A 17960-nucleotide genomic window follows, 5' to 3' on the forward strand; every position below is an offset into this window, starting at 1 on the left:
GCGGCATTCATGAGAATCCGGAAAGTCTAAACCTTGTCTGTGGTATTCCGAGTAGGATTCCGGGATTGAATGACTGTGACGTGCTTCAAACTCCTGAGGGCTGGGCGTTAGTGACAGACGCAAAAGAATCAATGGATTCTATTCCAACCTGATTGAGAACCGACAGATGATTAGCCGTGCTGTGACAGAGCATAGGAACGTTTTCACTGAGAGGATGGGAAGTAGCCACTGACAACGGTGACACCCTACATAGAGCTTGCCATGGAAGGGACAATGCGTGTGGGAAGAGGATTTCAAGGAAAAGTTGAGATTCAGAGGACAAAGCATCTCCAAAACTCCAACATACTCTCCATCAATAAAGTAACAATTCCTTATTCCAAATACTTTGACTTCTTATCATTAAAACGATTTAATCCTATTGGCATCCTGACTAAGAATAATAAAATAAACATTGATTGCTTCAAACCAATAATCTCCGTGGGATCGACCCTTACTCACGTAAGGTATTACTTGGACGACCCAGTGCACTTGCTGGTTAGTTGTGCGAATCACAAATTCGTGCACCAGCTCCTCACCCCCAACAATGGGGTTTAGAGACTCATACTGCCAAAAGGTACAAATTTCAGATCTAAAATGTCATGAGATATCAAATAAGTCTCTAAAAGTTGTTTAAATACTAAACTAGTAACCTAGGTTTACAGAAAATGAGTAAACTAAGATAATTGGTGCAGAGATCCACTTCTGGGGCCCACTTGGTGTGTGCTGGGGCTGAGACTTAAGCCTCTCACGTGCTTGGGCTGTTTTTGGAGTTGAACGCCAGGTTGTAACGTGTTTTGGGCGTTGAACTCCAACTTGTAACTTGTTTCTGGCGCTGGATGCCAGACTACAACATGGAACTGGCGTTGAATGCCAGTTTACGTCATCTATCTTCGTGCAAAGTATGGACTATTATATATTGCAGGAAAGCCCTGGATGTCTACTTTCCAACCCAATTGAGAGTGCATCAATTGGACTCTTGTAGCTCCAATAAATCTATTCCGAATGCAGGGAGGTCAAAATCCAACAGCATCAGCAGTCCTTTTTCAGCCTGAATCAGATTTTTGCTCAGCTCCCTCAATTTCCGATAGAAAATACCTGAAATCACAGAAAAACACACAAACTCATAGTAAAGTCCAGAAATATAATTTTTGCTTAAAAACTAATAAAAATCTACTAAAAACTAACTAAAACATACTAAAATATACATGAAATTACCCCCAAAAAGCGTATAAAATATCCGCTCATCAAATAGATTTCTGAGAATTTCCATAACCCTTCTCTAAACTTCAATTCCTGTCTAATTACTCCCATGTAAGTTTTCACAAACATGAACCTTAATGCTCAATCACACAATTAGAACCTCCACTTTACTTAATCTTTTGCTGCCTCAGAAATTGATAAAATTCTTCAACACTTTGTTTTCAAAAGAATTATTTCTTTGTTGCATTTTCTAGTGTAATGGGTGCAAGCAAATGCAAAAGCAAGGTGCAATGAGAGGTAGTGAATCATGCTCATTATTAAGCTAGAAGAAACTAAACAGAACAAGGTTATGGACTGACAAAGCAGGGGACATTCATGATTGCAATTAAATATACTGGGAGCAAATAAGAAGAAAAGGAACTTTACAACCTTTGTAGTTCATCTTCACTCTTGTTGTAATTTCTCGCAAATTTTCTCCCTCCAATCACCAACTTAGAGTGAGTGCCTCGCCAGCAAGCAACAAGTAGGAATAGTGGTGCTGGGATTGTGATTTAATCATGAATGTCTAAGAAAACAAATAAGTAATGCATGAATTTAGGAAAGCTTAGTTAAAGATAACAATGCGGGCCAAAGAAGCAGAGATGTTATGATTGCACAAACAAGCGGTGTTGCACGATACATTGCATATAAAATGAGTGGCACACCAAACTAAGTGTGACACCTTCATTTGGAATTGATGCAAGCAGCTAGTAAGATCAGGCAATACCAAACATATTTTATGCAATCTCATGTTGATTTGTTTGAAGATAAACTAAGTAAAAGAAACTGTTGTGTGTTAATAACACAATCACCAAGAGCAAGAGATGTCACGACTAAAGAATTCTTGGTGCGGTATTAACACAAACAGTTAAGTGCTTAACAAGAGGAAATAAAGAAGAAAAGCAATTAAATGAACAAAACAACAGAAAAAAATGTCTAATCCAGGTAACCAATCAACCGGTAGTTTGTTAATTACAATTAATCCCCGGTAACGGTGCTAAAAACTTGATAACGAAAAAAATTATATCTTCTGTAATTAACTACCGACAAGTGCACCGAATCATATCAAATAATAAAACTCACAAGAGTGAGGTCGATCCCACGAGGATTAAAGGATTAAGCAAGCAATAGTTGATTGATTATTCTAGTTAGACAAACATTAAGGAGAGATAATCAACAAAAAAGGTAAATGACGTGAAAGTAAATGAAAGCAATAAAGTGCAAGAAAGTAAATGGTAAGGAAAGTAAAGTACAAGAAAGTAAAATGCAAGAAATGTAAAGTGCAGGAAAGTAAATAGTTAGAACTAAAAGGGAGAAAGGGGCATTGGGATCAAGAGGTATTGCATTCTCCAGACCAATCACATTCTCATATCTTCCTCAATCATGCAACATCATTGATCTCTTGGAAATCATGAATGATTGAACCCCAATTCCTTGGCAATTCAATCTCTATAGACTTGAACAATTGCCAATTCCCTGATCTAATTATTCATGAAAAGGGATGAAGCATGGTCACTGATTATACCACATACCTCTCTAGATCAAAGTTTTGGGAGGATTATATGTCACTATATCTGACCAACCCCCAATCTAGTCTAGTATGAGAAAGCATTTCTAGCATGATTCCATCATTCCTCTTCCAAGGTTTAGTTGGAATCCAAGTATGCTCAATTTCTCTTCCGAGACAATCGAGCAATTGGATAAAGTGTGAAAACTTTCAAGCAAATCAAAGAGAGATGAAGAGAAGAAGAAGAATGAAAACAATCAACCCATTGAATTGCAACAGAGCTCTTTCTCCAAATGGAAAGAGTTAGTAACTTAAATATTTGCAAAGTGATGGAAGAAATGGAAGAGAGGAAAAGTGTTAAACGGAGGCATCCAAGGACCCACTCCCAATGGTGTGTGCCAGGGGATGTGTGTGTGTGTGATTTCGGACACCCCCTCCAATCCTGAATGAATTCAATATAGAAACTAAGACCTTTATATAAGCTCTCCTAAATTACAAAATAAAGTTGAAATTAAAAGCAAATTTACTATTCTAGATGCTTCTTGTGGCCTTGATTGAGTAACAATTGTGGGCTTGCTTGCTTGAAGTTTGAGTGGACTTGGAGTGAAGTCAATTAAGGAAAGATGAGGCTCAGGGGTGCTTGGCATTATCAGGCATCAACGTTTTCGTTAGCAGTGGCGTTAGTGCTGGTGTTAATATTGGCGTTAGTGTGCTAACGCTTCCACTAACGCCAGCGCCTGTTGTGCTTATGCATGTTGACTCGTGTGTGCGCATCCTGGTGAGTTTTGCTGCTTGTGCGTTCGCACACTGCTTTGTGCGTGCGCACGCTAGCCAATTCTTCAAACCCCAGCTTTGTGCAGCGATCGAAGACGTTAGTGTACTAACGTTGATGGCGTTGGCACACTAACATTGGGCACAACGTTAGCATTGGCATTAGTGTGCTAACGTTTCCCATTAACGCTCCCATCTTTCTTGACCATCATTGGTAGTGGCGTTAGTGGGCTAACTTTGCCACTAACGCCACAACTTGTCCTTGGCCTAGAATTGCCCCTGGCGTTAATGTGCTAACTTGGCCACTAATGCCACCAATCCTTCCTTGTTGCATCCTATCAAGCATTACACATAGTGCATCAAAGTAATATACAAGATGATCATAATATACTAAGTGTGCTAATAATGCTCATAATCACAACTTCACTTAGTATTATCTATTTCATCAAATTTATCTTATATATTCTAACAATTTCACTTATGCTTGAGATTTTATTTCATGCAGAGATTTTTCATGCTATTACTTATTTATTAACAACATTTGTATGAAAACTCAACTAAAATCTACTAAAATAATAACTAAAAACCGGCAATGATGCACACGCATCTACCTACCCTCCACGTGATCCCATCTGCTGCCTACCTAACCTCTTCAATGCCAAACAATCACAAATAATACAAGCAAGTAAAACACAAAGTAATATACATGTACAACAAGTAAAACAACTTGAAAATAAGCATATTATTCATTTAGGTAAGAGATGCAATTAGGAAAAGCAAACAAAACACATAGAAGATGTGCATGATGAATGCATGTCCTATTGGCTCGTGATATCACTTGTCGGTCTATAAATGCAAACCCTACACATCCTTTGGGATGTCGCCTTTCTGCCACTTTTGAGGGATATAGCACCGGGCACGCTTTTTGTTCCAAGGATATAGTTCCTGGCACATTATCGTTTCGAGGATACAGTGCCTGGCCCACTTGCATGCTCATTCCGAGGATATAATGCCTGGCACACTCTTGTGATAGAGAAGTAAAACAACAACAACATCTATTTCATCATAAATCATTCTAAGGATATAGTGCCTGACACACTATCATTCCAAGGATATAGTGCCTGGCACACTTTTCACATCCAACAAGTCCATCAACCTCAAATCATCACCAGTCATCACCATTTCTCATCTCAATCCACTTTCAATTATCAAGTCTCATCATTCCAAGGATATAGTGCCTGATAAACTCTCCTTCAATACCCCTCAAGATTATCATAACCATCATTAGTTCTTATTTTCACAAGTTATCATCCACTCACAAGTTCTTAATGCTATTGCCAATAAAGCACTTCACTAGTTCACTCACAACTTCAGAAACCTAAGTCTCCATCTTCTAAACTCATTACCAAAAATACTCTTTTTATTCCTTTATTATTTTCTCCCTTGCTTCAATACCCTAAAAACTGGTAAAAATGTTTTAAGTAAGTGTTACAGAAGTTTGCAAGCTTTCCGAGAAGGTAAAACAGTTAAAAACAAGGTTTTCTTTAAAAAATAGGGCAGTGTGCGTATGCATAGAGTTGTGCGTACGCACGCACAGAAGGTTTTTCAAGAAGTGTGCGTACGCATAGAAGGTAAAAGTTTTCATTTTAAACGTGCACACAGATGCATGCGATCGCCCTGAACATACTGCCATTCCTAGCATGTGCGAGCGCACGAGGCTGTGCGTATGCACAACTTGCAAAATTCGTAAGGTGAGAATGTGCACCAGAGTGTGCGTGCGCACACAAACCAGAAATTACGAATTTTGCAACATCACAAAATTCAGATTTCTGACACCAACTTCCAACGATCATAGCTTTCTCTACAAAATTCTGTTTTCTACAAAATTTATACCATTTTAAAGATCTTTAAATTATCTTTAATTTGATATAAAAATCATTCAATTTCAAGAATCGTAGTTTAAGATATGATCTGCCAAAGTTTGCCAAAAGTCTATTTTTACCAAAATTCTCTAAACCTCAATTCTAACCAACTCTCAATCCAAAGCCAAACTATTCACATCCCAACATTACCAGAATCACTCAAGAATCTATACTAAACATTTCTCAACCAAATCAACCATTTAATATCAACACCAACCACAAGGTTCAAAATCCAAAATCATCAACACATATCATCACACATCATAATTATCAATAGCCTTCAACAATCATCATATTCACACTCCAATACATACAACTCATAAAATCTTCATCACAATTCTCATGCCTCATACATAATCCAACCCACCATCAATACTCATTGACACCAATAATTTCCCACAATCATCATCAACCACAATAATAAAAAATAACTAACAATTACCATCAATTCAATCCTATCCTAAGGTTTACTAGTCTAAGTTTTTAGAAACATTACATATTACATAAAGGAAACCGAAACCATACCTTGGCCAATCCCTAATATGCGTAAAACACCAAAAGCTTAATTCCAGCAAGATCAACAAGCCTCAAACACCAACACCACTTTCAAAACTCACCAACTATCAAGCTATACACAAATAACATACCAAGAATCAACACTATGACTAACCAAAACATCAAACCACAAGAGTTCGAAGAGACTTACCTTACCCAAAGAGATACGCAAAATATATTTAAAAACCAGACCCAAAAATGCAAAAAAGCTAGGACAGAAAATTGGAGTGCAAGATACAAGTTCTTACCATCAGAGCCTAGGTAGAAATGAAGAGCTCGACGAGAGTTTCGCGTGGTCGTAAACAACTCGTCAATCGGAGCTCCGTAGCTCAAGTTATGGCTTGAGAAAGATGGAGGTGAATAGTAAAACCCCTCTCAACTCAGCAGCGCCCCATTTCTTATTTTGGGGTGGAATAAGCTGAAATGCTCATTTAATGAGCATATATATGTTAGGCCTTGGGTCTGGTCCAACTCGTTAGCGATTTTAGCCCGTTTGTCCCACTTTGGGTCCAAACCTTTAAGATTTGTGCGTGATTTTCAATTATAAATTGCTTGTGCCCTTTTCAAAATAATAAATTCAATTTTCAAAATCTTATTTTTCTCAAAACATGGTATCGGATAGTCTAGAGATGGTTCTGTTGGCTTAATCACCGATACACATTTTTACAAAAACCTTTCACAAAATATATATTTTCCAACTCAGAAAAATTTACTGAATCCAAATTTTAACTTTAAATTTTTAAATTAAAACTTCTAAATTTTGAATCTACTCCAGACACTTAAAAATTATTATTTTATTAAAACAGTTATGCCAGTTCTTATAGAACCAGCAGTTGAAGGTGGGGTGATGACGACTCCTTCTACCCCACTTGATCTTATGTGCACTGAGGACGGTGAAAAATTTTAAGTGTGGGAAGGTCGTTTGACCGAATCGGCCATTTTTGGGTGAAAAGTTCTAATCTCAACACTTTCACATTTTACTTTTTCTATTATTACTATGTCATTTAGAATTCTTAGTTGCATTTTTTTAGTTTATTGCATTTTCTTGGTATGCATATATATATAATAAGCTTAGTCAAAATAATGAAAAATTCCAAGAAAACTCCTTTTATCTAGGGCACCCCAATTGATTTGAGAAAAAAGAATTTTTTTTATTAAACTTTCTTGAATTATATATTGTGGAACATCTTTTTGAGCTAAGAACACATAAGCTTATGAGTTTTTTAGCCTAATTGTATGGTTGCATAATATAAATAGTTTAATTCGGCCGCCAGCTTTGTCTCCTTTGTCGTCTCTATTCAACTCCGTCATTTCTCTTTGCGTTTGACTCTCTTTTTTTTCTCTCTCTCTCCCCTTCTTATCCTTCGCTTCCTTCTCACTCACCACTCTAACTCTAATCTTTCTCTCTCTACCTTCTTCCTTTATTCCACACACACTCACAACAAACTCTGTCCCTTCCTTTGTTACTTTTCCTCTCTCTCAAACACAAAACACACACACACAACACACACACACACACACACACACACACACACACACACACACACATATATACTTCTCTGATTCCTCTTTCTACACCCACCCTTATCAGCAAAGGAACCGTTTTTATCATTTCTTGTTACCATTCTCATAAAGGGTCAGTGTTACTTATTACTGTGAGAAGATCATCATTCATCATTGCTGCTTTTTCCTAATCCTCCCATCTGCCTCTCTTTCTCTAGATTTATTTTTTTGAAATTCTCTTTGGCTATTGAGATAAGACAAAGAGAGAAAAAAATAAGAAGGAACAAACAAGATATGACTAGCAGCAACGAGGTCAACCTTAATAAATCTAAGGTAATAAAACATAGACTTTTTTCTTAAACATTTTTGTTCTTAAATTTCTTTTTTAATGAGGCTGGCATTATGTTGTGGTTAGGTTTGTACTTGAATTAAGTAGGTTGTAGGTTAGGTGAGAACTTAAGTTAATCAAAGATTCAAATTTCAAGCTCATTTAACAATATATATCCTTACATTGACCCTGGTCCCATTACAACCTTGTGGAAAGTCCTCATGATATTTGTATGCATGCATTGAATAATTATTGATTGTTAAATGAAAAATAAATCTTAGAAAGCATGATTAGAAGAGAATTGAGTGGATCAACCCTATACACTTGAGCGACTAGAGCGGATACAAATCCAGTGAGGGTTTGATTGCTCAAATTCTATGTTTCCACCGGTTATTATTTCTTTTCATGCAAGTTGTAAACTCCTTTCAATAACTCAATTCAATTGTGGATTTGACTTAATTTCTATTGCTTTAACCCTTATATTCATATATACTCTTGGAATTTTATTTATTTTTGACCAAGTAGTTGCATGCATTTAGATAGATTACATTTAGATAAAGTGCATATAGATAGTTTGCATTGAATAAATGTAAATACCCTTTGTCTCTTTCTTGAGTTTAGCATGAAGGCATGCTTGGTTTAGGTGTGGAGAGGTTGATAAACCCCATTTTTAGGGTTTATCTTGTATTAAATTTAGAGAATTTTATCAACTTTTCTCACAGTTATTCACTAAATTAGCATTGTTTTGTAATTCTCCCTAAATTGTGCTTAATGATTGAAAACATGCTTTTTTTGTAACACCCTAACTTTTAGCACGTCATGATCGTGCCAAAAGTATGGCATTACTAACCTGTTTTCCTTATTAACTATTTAATATTGAGCCTTTAGTTCGGTATTGCGTTTCAGTTTTATAGAAAACTCCAGGAAATTATTTTTAGTAATTAAAATTTTATATCAAAGATCTTCAAATAATAATAATCACATAATTATTAATAATAATAAGTTTTATACAAATAAACTCAATATAAAACTCGAATACAATACCTTTCCCTCTGGATAAAATAAAACTTAAAGCAACAAGGGCGAGGGAACTCTATAAAAATAACAGGAATCACAAGTAAATCTACTACTCGTCCGCAGCATCATATTGAACCTTCGAGCCTGTCACTAAAATGGTGGAAGATTTTGTGGTGAGAACAAACCAGATGTTCTCAGTAGGGAACGAAAATGCCGTAAAAGTAGAGATTAAAATACAAATATTCCATTTACTCAAGAGAACTATATTTTTACCAACCCCCTAAATACTTTCTTTTGAATTTCCGACTTTAAAACAAAATCCCATTCACAAAACTTGTCATAATTAACTATTTCTCAGCCACATAATTAATCCTCAACAATCACAACATCAATTCTCAAACACCTCAATACATTCGCAAACTAATAGCTCAAGAAAGAGATCCAGACCAACATACAAACAAGTCAAACAGCACAATCACAGAGAAGTAATACAAGCAAACACAACCAAATACAAAGTTGCAACCAAGGATGATACATGTCTAGTCCTATCGCAGGTAATGAGCTCATTTGACGGTTTTGACCCGCACCCGACGCAATTCGACTCGCAAGTCAGATAAGACATTCCAGTGGCATAACCTCTGCAAGTTTCTACTTCTTGCAGGTGCTGATTCTTCAGCTAAAGTATGCCAAACATATCCTCTGCAAGTACTTGCAGGCACTGATTCTCCAGCTGAAGCATGTGCCACTTTCTCCTGGAAGCCATTCCATAGACACGGGCGTCCCCGCACAATCATTCACATATAAATCCCACAGCTTAATATTTTCCCATCGGCACCATAGCCATTTACTTTCCGTCACCCTCTCGTGAACTTTTAAACATTTCATAATCACACGTGCCATGTTCTTTTCTATTCTTTCCTTTTCTTAACAAACCAAATTCATATCATAACTTAAAACAAAATTTCTTCTCAAAAGAGTGAATTTAAAAGATTATACTTTTCTTAATAAATCGAATTAAAAATAACTCTTTCCGTAATAATTCAAAATCAAACAATATTCATAAATCAGATTGGCTTTTAAATAACGCCTTAAACAAAGTCTTGGAATTTAATAAAAATTTCGGCAACATTTCCTCAAAAATTCGGACTATGCCACCCTTTCAGGGTTCCAACCAAACCATTTCTAATTTTCAAAAAATATTTTTGATAATTCAAACGAATCAAATTTAGTACTAAAAACCTATTTTCAATTCTCATAGATTACTTCTGATAAACTGGCAGGTCAAGTCCAATATCCAAAACATTTATAAATCTGAAAATCTAACTTGTTCCAATGTCAAAATCTTTTCTAGCTCTCAAATTTATTACTAATAAAACAAATTTTCAATACAAAATCCATTTCTCAATATGAGTAAATATGTAAATAAAATGTTTTCCACTATAAAATCATGTTTCAAAATAAATTTATAAATCAGATTTTCAAAATAAACTACGTTTTCGGTTACTTTTACATAAAATTGGACAGAATCCCTCTTAAAAATTTGACTTCACCACCCATGTGGGCTCCCTCAAATTCATCACTTTCCAAACCAAACTCAAATCTAACTCCATTCAACAATTATCAATACGACAATTTCTTCAATAATTAACTCATCATATTACAATTTAACAAGTAACACTAATTTAATCACCTTTTACAGCCACAACTCAACGAATTCATCATAATCACACAAAATCAGAATTTCAACAACTCCATCAAAATCAAAAAACCAATATCAATCACAAAACCAATATCAATCACAGCTTCAATTCAAACTCATCATTCTGTCATTCCAAGCAATCATAAATTATTTGTAAATATCCACTAGACTTCCGTGGCATTCATAATTTAAAATAGTTAATTTCAAAATAAAATTTTCTACCTTCGTATGAAATCAAAATCATCGAAAGCTCTGGAGAAGCTTTCTGACCGAGCTGGTGAAGGAGAAAGCGTCATAAATTGTCTGTGCTTCCTAGAACTTCAGTTAGCTGAACTGAAGGAGAAGAGGAGCTACGTCACTGTCAACTTCTACCGGACAAAAATAACGCCAATATGTAGAGGATGAGGATATGAACACTTTTACCAGATTAGATTTTTTATTGGAGTTACGGATCACAAGAAATCAAACTCAAAATTTTGGGAGAATTTATGGTTTTCTTCCATGCAAGAATAGAATAAATCATAATTAAATTAAACTTAAATATTTATAAAATTCTATTTAATTATTTTTGTTAAAAATAATTTTTTTAAAAACAAAATCTAAATATAATATGTTGACTCATAAATAACTAATTATTTAATTTCTAAAAATCTAGGGTGTTATATTTTTGGCTTTAAAATTAATAAATTTAATTCATTTTAATTCCATTCGATGCCTTGATATGTTTGTTGAGTGATTTTAGGTTTATAAGGCAAGGATTGGATGGAAGAAGTGAAGAGAAAAGCATGCAAAGTGGAGAATTCATGAAGAAATGAGGATTTGCAGAATTCATGGCGACGCATGTACGTGACCCACGCGTACGCGTGGCGAGGAATTCTGCCAGGCGACACGTACGCGTGACAAGCGTTACATGACTTCATTAAAAGCAACATGTTGGGGGCAATTTCTGAGCCATCCAAGTCCAAATCTAACTCATTTCTGAAGCTATTTGATGTAGAATTCAAGAGGAAACAATAAGGGGGTGAGCAATTAGTGTAACTTAGGACCATGTTTTAGGGTAGTTTTCTAGAGAGAGAAGCTCCCTCTTCTCTCTAGAATTAGGTTTTAGTTTAATTTCCTCTTAGGTTTAGAGTAGTTTTTGTACATTCTTTGCTTGGAAAGAGAAATTAGACAATCTAGAGTCATTAATACTCAATTTAGATTGGTGATCTAGAGTTGTTAGTTGATCTTGTTTCCATTAACATTACTTATGGATTATGATTAACTAGTCTTATTTGACTTTCTCCCGATATTGGACATAACGAAATAGGATTATCTCTTGATAATTATTGTATTATGATTAATGACTAGGATAGAAAGCCTTGATTCTCAATCCTTGCCAAGAATGCCACTTTTTTTCTTGTTATTTAGATTATTATCTCTTTATTTGCAAACCATCCCTTGAACCTCATAATCAATAACATGCATACCTCACTGCAATTCCTTTGAGAGATGACCCGAGATCTAATACTCTTGGTTATTTTTATTGGTTTGCACTTGTGACAAACAAAATTAAACTTTGATGGAGGATCCGTTGTTAGTCTAGACTATACTTGTAATGAAACAATTCTATTTCTATTGAGAAATTCTAGATCAATATTTATCTTACATTAGTTCTCTACAAAAGGGTGTATTTTATTGATTAAATAAATTATTTTTGACTTGTAAATAGACTAATGTAACTGACTGTTGGATGAAACAATTGCAACTTGTAGGCACTATCCCAGCAAAACATATCTTGCAACTCACTATAGCATTTTGAGAGCGTCCAGTATTTAACAGGAAGGGACATGTGTTTACAAAGATCATATACACAAAAGTAGTGTTTTTATCTTATTTGTCTCCTGAAGCTGTGGAAGGTAAACACCATATTTATAAATCCCAATTTATTTTTTGCTAGAGAATTAAAGTTGATATAGTTCCGGTAGTGGGAACTATTTTTGGAAACTACTTGGCAAGTAAAGGTATTAAGCAGTTGTACCAATATAATAATCTAATATCTAAAACCATAACTAATTACCAGATAAATGAAATTGCTAGGTCAAAAATTCCAAATGAACATTAATTAACTTTGAGGTGTGGCTTCAATATAATATTTATGAACCCGCCAGCATAAGATATCTGTGTAATTGATAGAATACGGAGTTGGATACCCAAATCTCCCGGGTAATCTAAATGCCTATCTTAATATTTCTAAGTAGTACTTCTACATGGATTATATGATTCTAATGGTTCGTGGTTAAATGTGGGATTCAAAATTATGTTGCACTAAAACTCTCTACTGTGTTTTCAATTATACAACATTTAGATGCTTTTCTACTATTGAATTTCATGGCTGCTGATAGAAGATTAATACAAGGATATATTGTTGCTTCAGATTGATTATTATTTAATAAGGCTATGGTTGTAAACTAATAATTTTTTTGTAGACACTTCATGGATAGTTTTTGGCTAATGATTATCGATTTTTTTAGGTCATTCGGGATAGGAAGTTAAGAGATTCCAAATTTTATGGGAAATTGTTCTACCAGGTAAATTCTCTCATATCAAATTAAGATTTAAGTGATACATGCCTGAGATAGTTACTTAAATATCATAAATGTGTCTAAAGGTTGCTTAATTAAATAGCTTACATTGGAGCAAAAGGAGTACATATTTGATGCTATAATTTCATCTCGGTTAATTCCAAAATTCACACAGAGCTAAGCAACTTTCTTGTTGTAAGATGCCCTCTTCAATAAACATTCCTAAAAACTTCTTTGAATACAACATTGTTTATCTCTGTTCGGTTATCAGCATCATGGCACAATAGTATTTTCAGTCCTTGCCTATTTGTTACTCTAGATGTTGAGACATAAAGTTAGCCGTGAGTAAAAATTGGCTTTTTGAGTAATAAACCAACCTTTGACAATGATTTCCCTTGGCTCTTATTTATAGTCATTGCGTAAGACACCATTATAGGAAACTGTCTCCACTAGAACTTGAATGGTATTCGATGATCTGGCGGGCTTAGAGTCATCCTAGGAATAAACACCTTCTGACCTTTGTTCTTCCTAACCCTGCTACATGCTTCAATGATGTGTTTCCCAAGCTTAGTGATAACCAGGCGTGTACCATTGTACAATCATGCAGAATGGTCTATATTCCGCAGTAATATTATAAGGGTTCCAAACATTAATGTCAACTCATAATTTGGAATCCCTGAACATCTTATTGTATTTAGGAACTCTGGTGTGTGTATGGATGCCTGATGAGCGGATAATTTATATGCTTTTTGGCATTGTTTTTAGGTAGTTTTTAATAAGTTCAAGCTACTTTTAGGGATGTTTTCATTAGTTTTTATGTTAAATTAACATTTCTGGACTTTACTATGTGTTTGTGTATTTTTCTGTGATTTCAGGTAATTTCTGGCTGAAATTGAGGGATTCTGGCTGAAATTGAGGGACTTGAGCAAAACTCTGAAAAAGGCTGACAAAAGGACTGCTGATGCTGTTGGAATCTGACCTCCCTGCACTCGAAATGAATTTTCTGGAGCTACGGAACTCCAAATGGCGCACTCTCAACGGCGTTGGAAAGTAGACATCCAGAGCTTTCCAGCAATATATAATAGTCCATGCTTTATTCGGAAATTGACGACGTAACTTGGTGTTGAACGCCAAGTACATGCTGCTGTCTGGAGTTAAACACCAGAAAAACGTCATGATCCGGAGTTGAACGCCCAAAACACGTCATAACTTGGAGTTCAACTCCAAGAAAAGCCTCAGCTCGTGGATAGATCAAGCTCAGCCCAAGCATACACCAAGTGGGCTCCGGAAGTGAATTTATGCATCAATTACTTACTCATGTAAACCCTAGTAGCTAGTTTAGTATATATAGGACATTTATCTATTGTATTAGACATCTTTTGACCACTTTAAGTCCTGGATCATTCGGTCACTTGATCATGGAGAGGGCTGGCCATTCGGCCATGCCTGAACCTTTTTCTTATGTATTTTCAACGGTGGAGTTTCTGCACACCATAGATTAAGGGTGTGGAGCTCTGCTATACCTCAAGTTTCAATCGAGTAGGATTCTGGGATTGAATGACTGTGACGAGCTTCAAACTCCTGAAGGCTGGGCGTTAGTGACAGACGCAAAGGAATCAAGGGATTCTATTCCAACCTGATTGAGAACCGACAGATGATTAGCCGTGCTGTGACAGAGCATAGGAACGTTTTCACTGAGAGGATGGGATGTAGCCATTGGCAACGGTGATGCCCTACATACAGCTTGCAATGGAAAGGAGTAGGAAGGATTGGATGAATGTAATAAGAAAATAGAGATACGAGAGGAGCACAGCATCTTCACACACTTATCTGAAATTCCCACCATTGCTTTACATAAGTATTTCTATCCCTTTTATTTTCTATTTATTTATTAATTTTCGAAACCCATAACCAATTAATCTGCCTAACTGAGATTTACAAGGTGACCATAGCTTGCTTCATACCAACAATCTCTGTGGGATCGACCCTTACTCACGTAAGGTATTACTTGGATGACCCAGTACACTTGCTGGTTAAGTTGAACGGAGTTGTGAAAAAGAAAAAGCTTCTCTAACAGTGCCTAGAACATATGAATCACAATTTCGTCCACCAAGTTTTTGGCGCCGTTGCCGGGGATTGTTTGAGTATGGACAACTGACGGTTCATCTTGTTGCTCAGATTAGGTAATTTTCTTTTCAAAATTTTTCTTTTTCATTTTTCCAAAAATATTTTCGAAAAAAAAAATTTTAAATAAAAATACAAAAAAAATTAGAAAATCATAAAAATAAAAAATATTTTGTGTTTCTTGTTTGAGTCTTGTGTTAATTGTAAGTTTGGTGTCAATTGCATGCTTTAAAAATCTTTCTTGCATTTTTCGAAAATCTCATGCATTCATAGTGTTCTTCATGATCTTCAAGTTGTTCTTGACAAGTCTTCTTGTTTGATCTTGATGATTTCTTGTTTTGTGTCTTTTCTTGTTTTTCATATGCATCTTTGCATTCATATTTTCCAAACATTAAAAATTTCTAAGTTTGGTGTCTTGCATGTTTTCTTTGCATCAAAAATTTTTCAAAATTATGTTCTTGATGTTCATCATGATCTTCAAAGTGTTCTTGGTGTTCATCTTGACATTCATAGTGTTCTTGCATGCATCATGTGTTTGATCCAAAATTTTCATGTTTTGGGTCATTTTTGTGTTTTTCTTTAAAAATTCAAAAATAAAAAAATATCTTTTCCTTATTTTTCTCATAATTTTCGAAAATTTGAGTTGACTTAGTCAAAAATTTTCAAAATTAGTTGTTTCTTACAAGTCAAGTCAAATTTTCAATTTTAAAAATCTTATCTTTTCAAAATCTTTTTCAAAAATCATATATTTTTCATTTTTTTATATTTTTCGAAAATTTCAAAAATCTTTTTCAAAATATTTTCAAAAATCTTTTTTCTTATCTTTTATATCTAATTTTCGAAAATTAGCTAACAATTAATGTGATTGGTTCAAAAATTTGAAGTTTGTTACTTTCTTGTTAAGAAAGGTTCAATCTTTAAGTTCTAGAATCTTATCTTGTAGTTTCTTGTTAGTTAAGTCACCTTAAAAAAATTAAATCTTTTTCAAAAATATCTTTTTCTTAAAAATCTTTTTATCTTTTATCTTATCTTTTTCAAAAACTTTATCTTTTTCAAAATTTGATTTCAAAATATCTTATCCAACTTCTTATCTTCTTATCTTTTCAAATTTGATTTCAAATCTTTTTCAATTAACTAACTAACTTTTTGTTTGTTTCTTATCTTTTTCAAAACCACCTAACTACTTTTTCCTCTCTAATTTTCGAAAATATCTCATCTCTTTTTCAAAAATTCTTTTTGTTTTAAATTTTAATTTTAATTATACCTTATATTTAATTTTCGAAAAATACTAAACCCTTTTTTTTCAAAATTATTTTCGAATTTCTCCCTCTCTTTTCTTATTCCATTTAATTATTTAATTACTAACACTTCTCTTCACCTCTCTTCATCTAAAAATCCGAATCCATCCTTCTTCATTCTTCTACCCCCTTTTTCTTCTACTAACATAAAGGAATCTTTATACTGTGACATAGAGGATTCCTCTTCCTTTTCTTGTTTTCTTTTCTTTCATATGAGCAGGAACAGGGAAAAAGGCACTCTTGTTGAAATTGATCCAGAACCTGAAAGGACTCTGAAAAGGAAATTAAGAGAAGCTAAATTAAATTATTCTAAATGTAACCTTTTAGAAATTTTCGAACAAGAGAAGGAGATGGCAGCCGAAAATAATAATAATGCAAGGAGAATGCTTGGTGACTTCACAAAGCCAACATCCAAATTTGATGGAAGAAGCATCTCCATTCCTGCCATTGGAGCCAATAACTTTGAGCTGAAACCACAACTAGTTGCCTTAATGCAACAAAACTGCAAGTTTTATGGGCTTCCATCTGAAGATCCTTACCAGTTTTTAACTGAGTTCTTGCAGATCTGTGAGACTGTAAAGACGAATGGAGTTGATCCTGAAGTCTACAGACTCATGCTTTTCCCTTTTGCTGTAAGAGACAGAGCTACAATATGGTTGGATTCACAACCTAAGGATAGCCTGGACTCCTGGGATAAGCTGGTCACAGCCTTCTTGGATAAATTCTTTCCTCCTCAAAAGCTGAGCAAGCTGAGAGTGGATGTTCAAACCTTCAAGCAAAAAGATGGTGAATCCCTCTATGAAGCTTGGGAAAGATACAAGCAGCTGACCAAAAGGTGTCCATCTGACATGTTTTCAGAATGGACCATATTAGATATATTCTATTATGGTCTCTTTGAATTTTCGAAAATGTCACTGGACCATTTTGCAGGTGGATTTATTCACCTAAAGAAAACGCCTGAAGAGGCTCAAGAACTCATTGACATGGTTGCAAACAACCAATTCATGTACACCTCTGAGAGGAATTCCGTGAAGAATGGGATACCTCAGAAGAAAGGAGTTCTTGAAATTGATGCTCTGAATGCCATATTGGCTCAGAACAAAGTGTTGACTCAACAGGTCAACATGATCTCTCAAAATCTGAATGGATGGTAACATGCATCCAACAGTACTAGAGAGGCAGCTTTTGAAGAAGCTTATGATCCTGAGAACCCTGCCATGGCAGAGGTTAATTACATGGGTGAACCTTATGGAAACACCTATAACTCATCATGGAGAAATCATCCAAATTTCTCGTGGAAGGATCAACAAAAGCCTCAACAAGGCTTTAACAATGGTGGACGCAATAAGCTAAGCAATAGCAAACCATATCCATCATCTTCTCAGCAACAGACA

Source organism: Arachis duranensis, chromosome 2 (genome assembly GCF_000817695.3).
Source record: "Arachis duranensis cultivar V14167 chromosome 2, aradu.V14167.gnm2.J7QH, whole genome shotgun sequence".
In the NCBI taxonomy this organism is placed as follows: Eukaryota; Viridiplantae; Streptophyta; class Magnoliopsida; order Fabales; family Fabaceae; genus Arachis; species Arachis duranensis.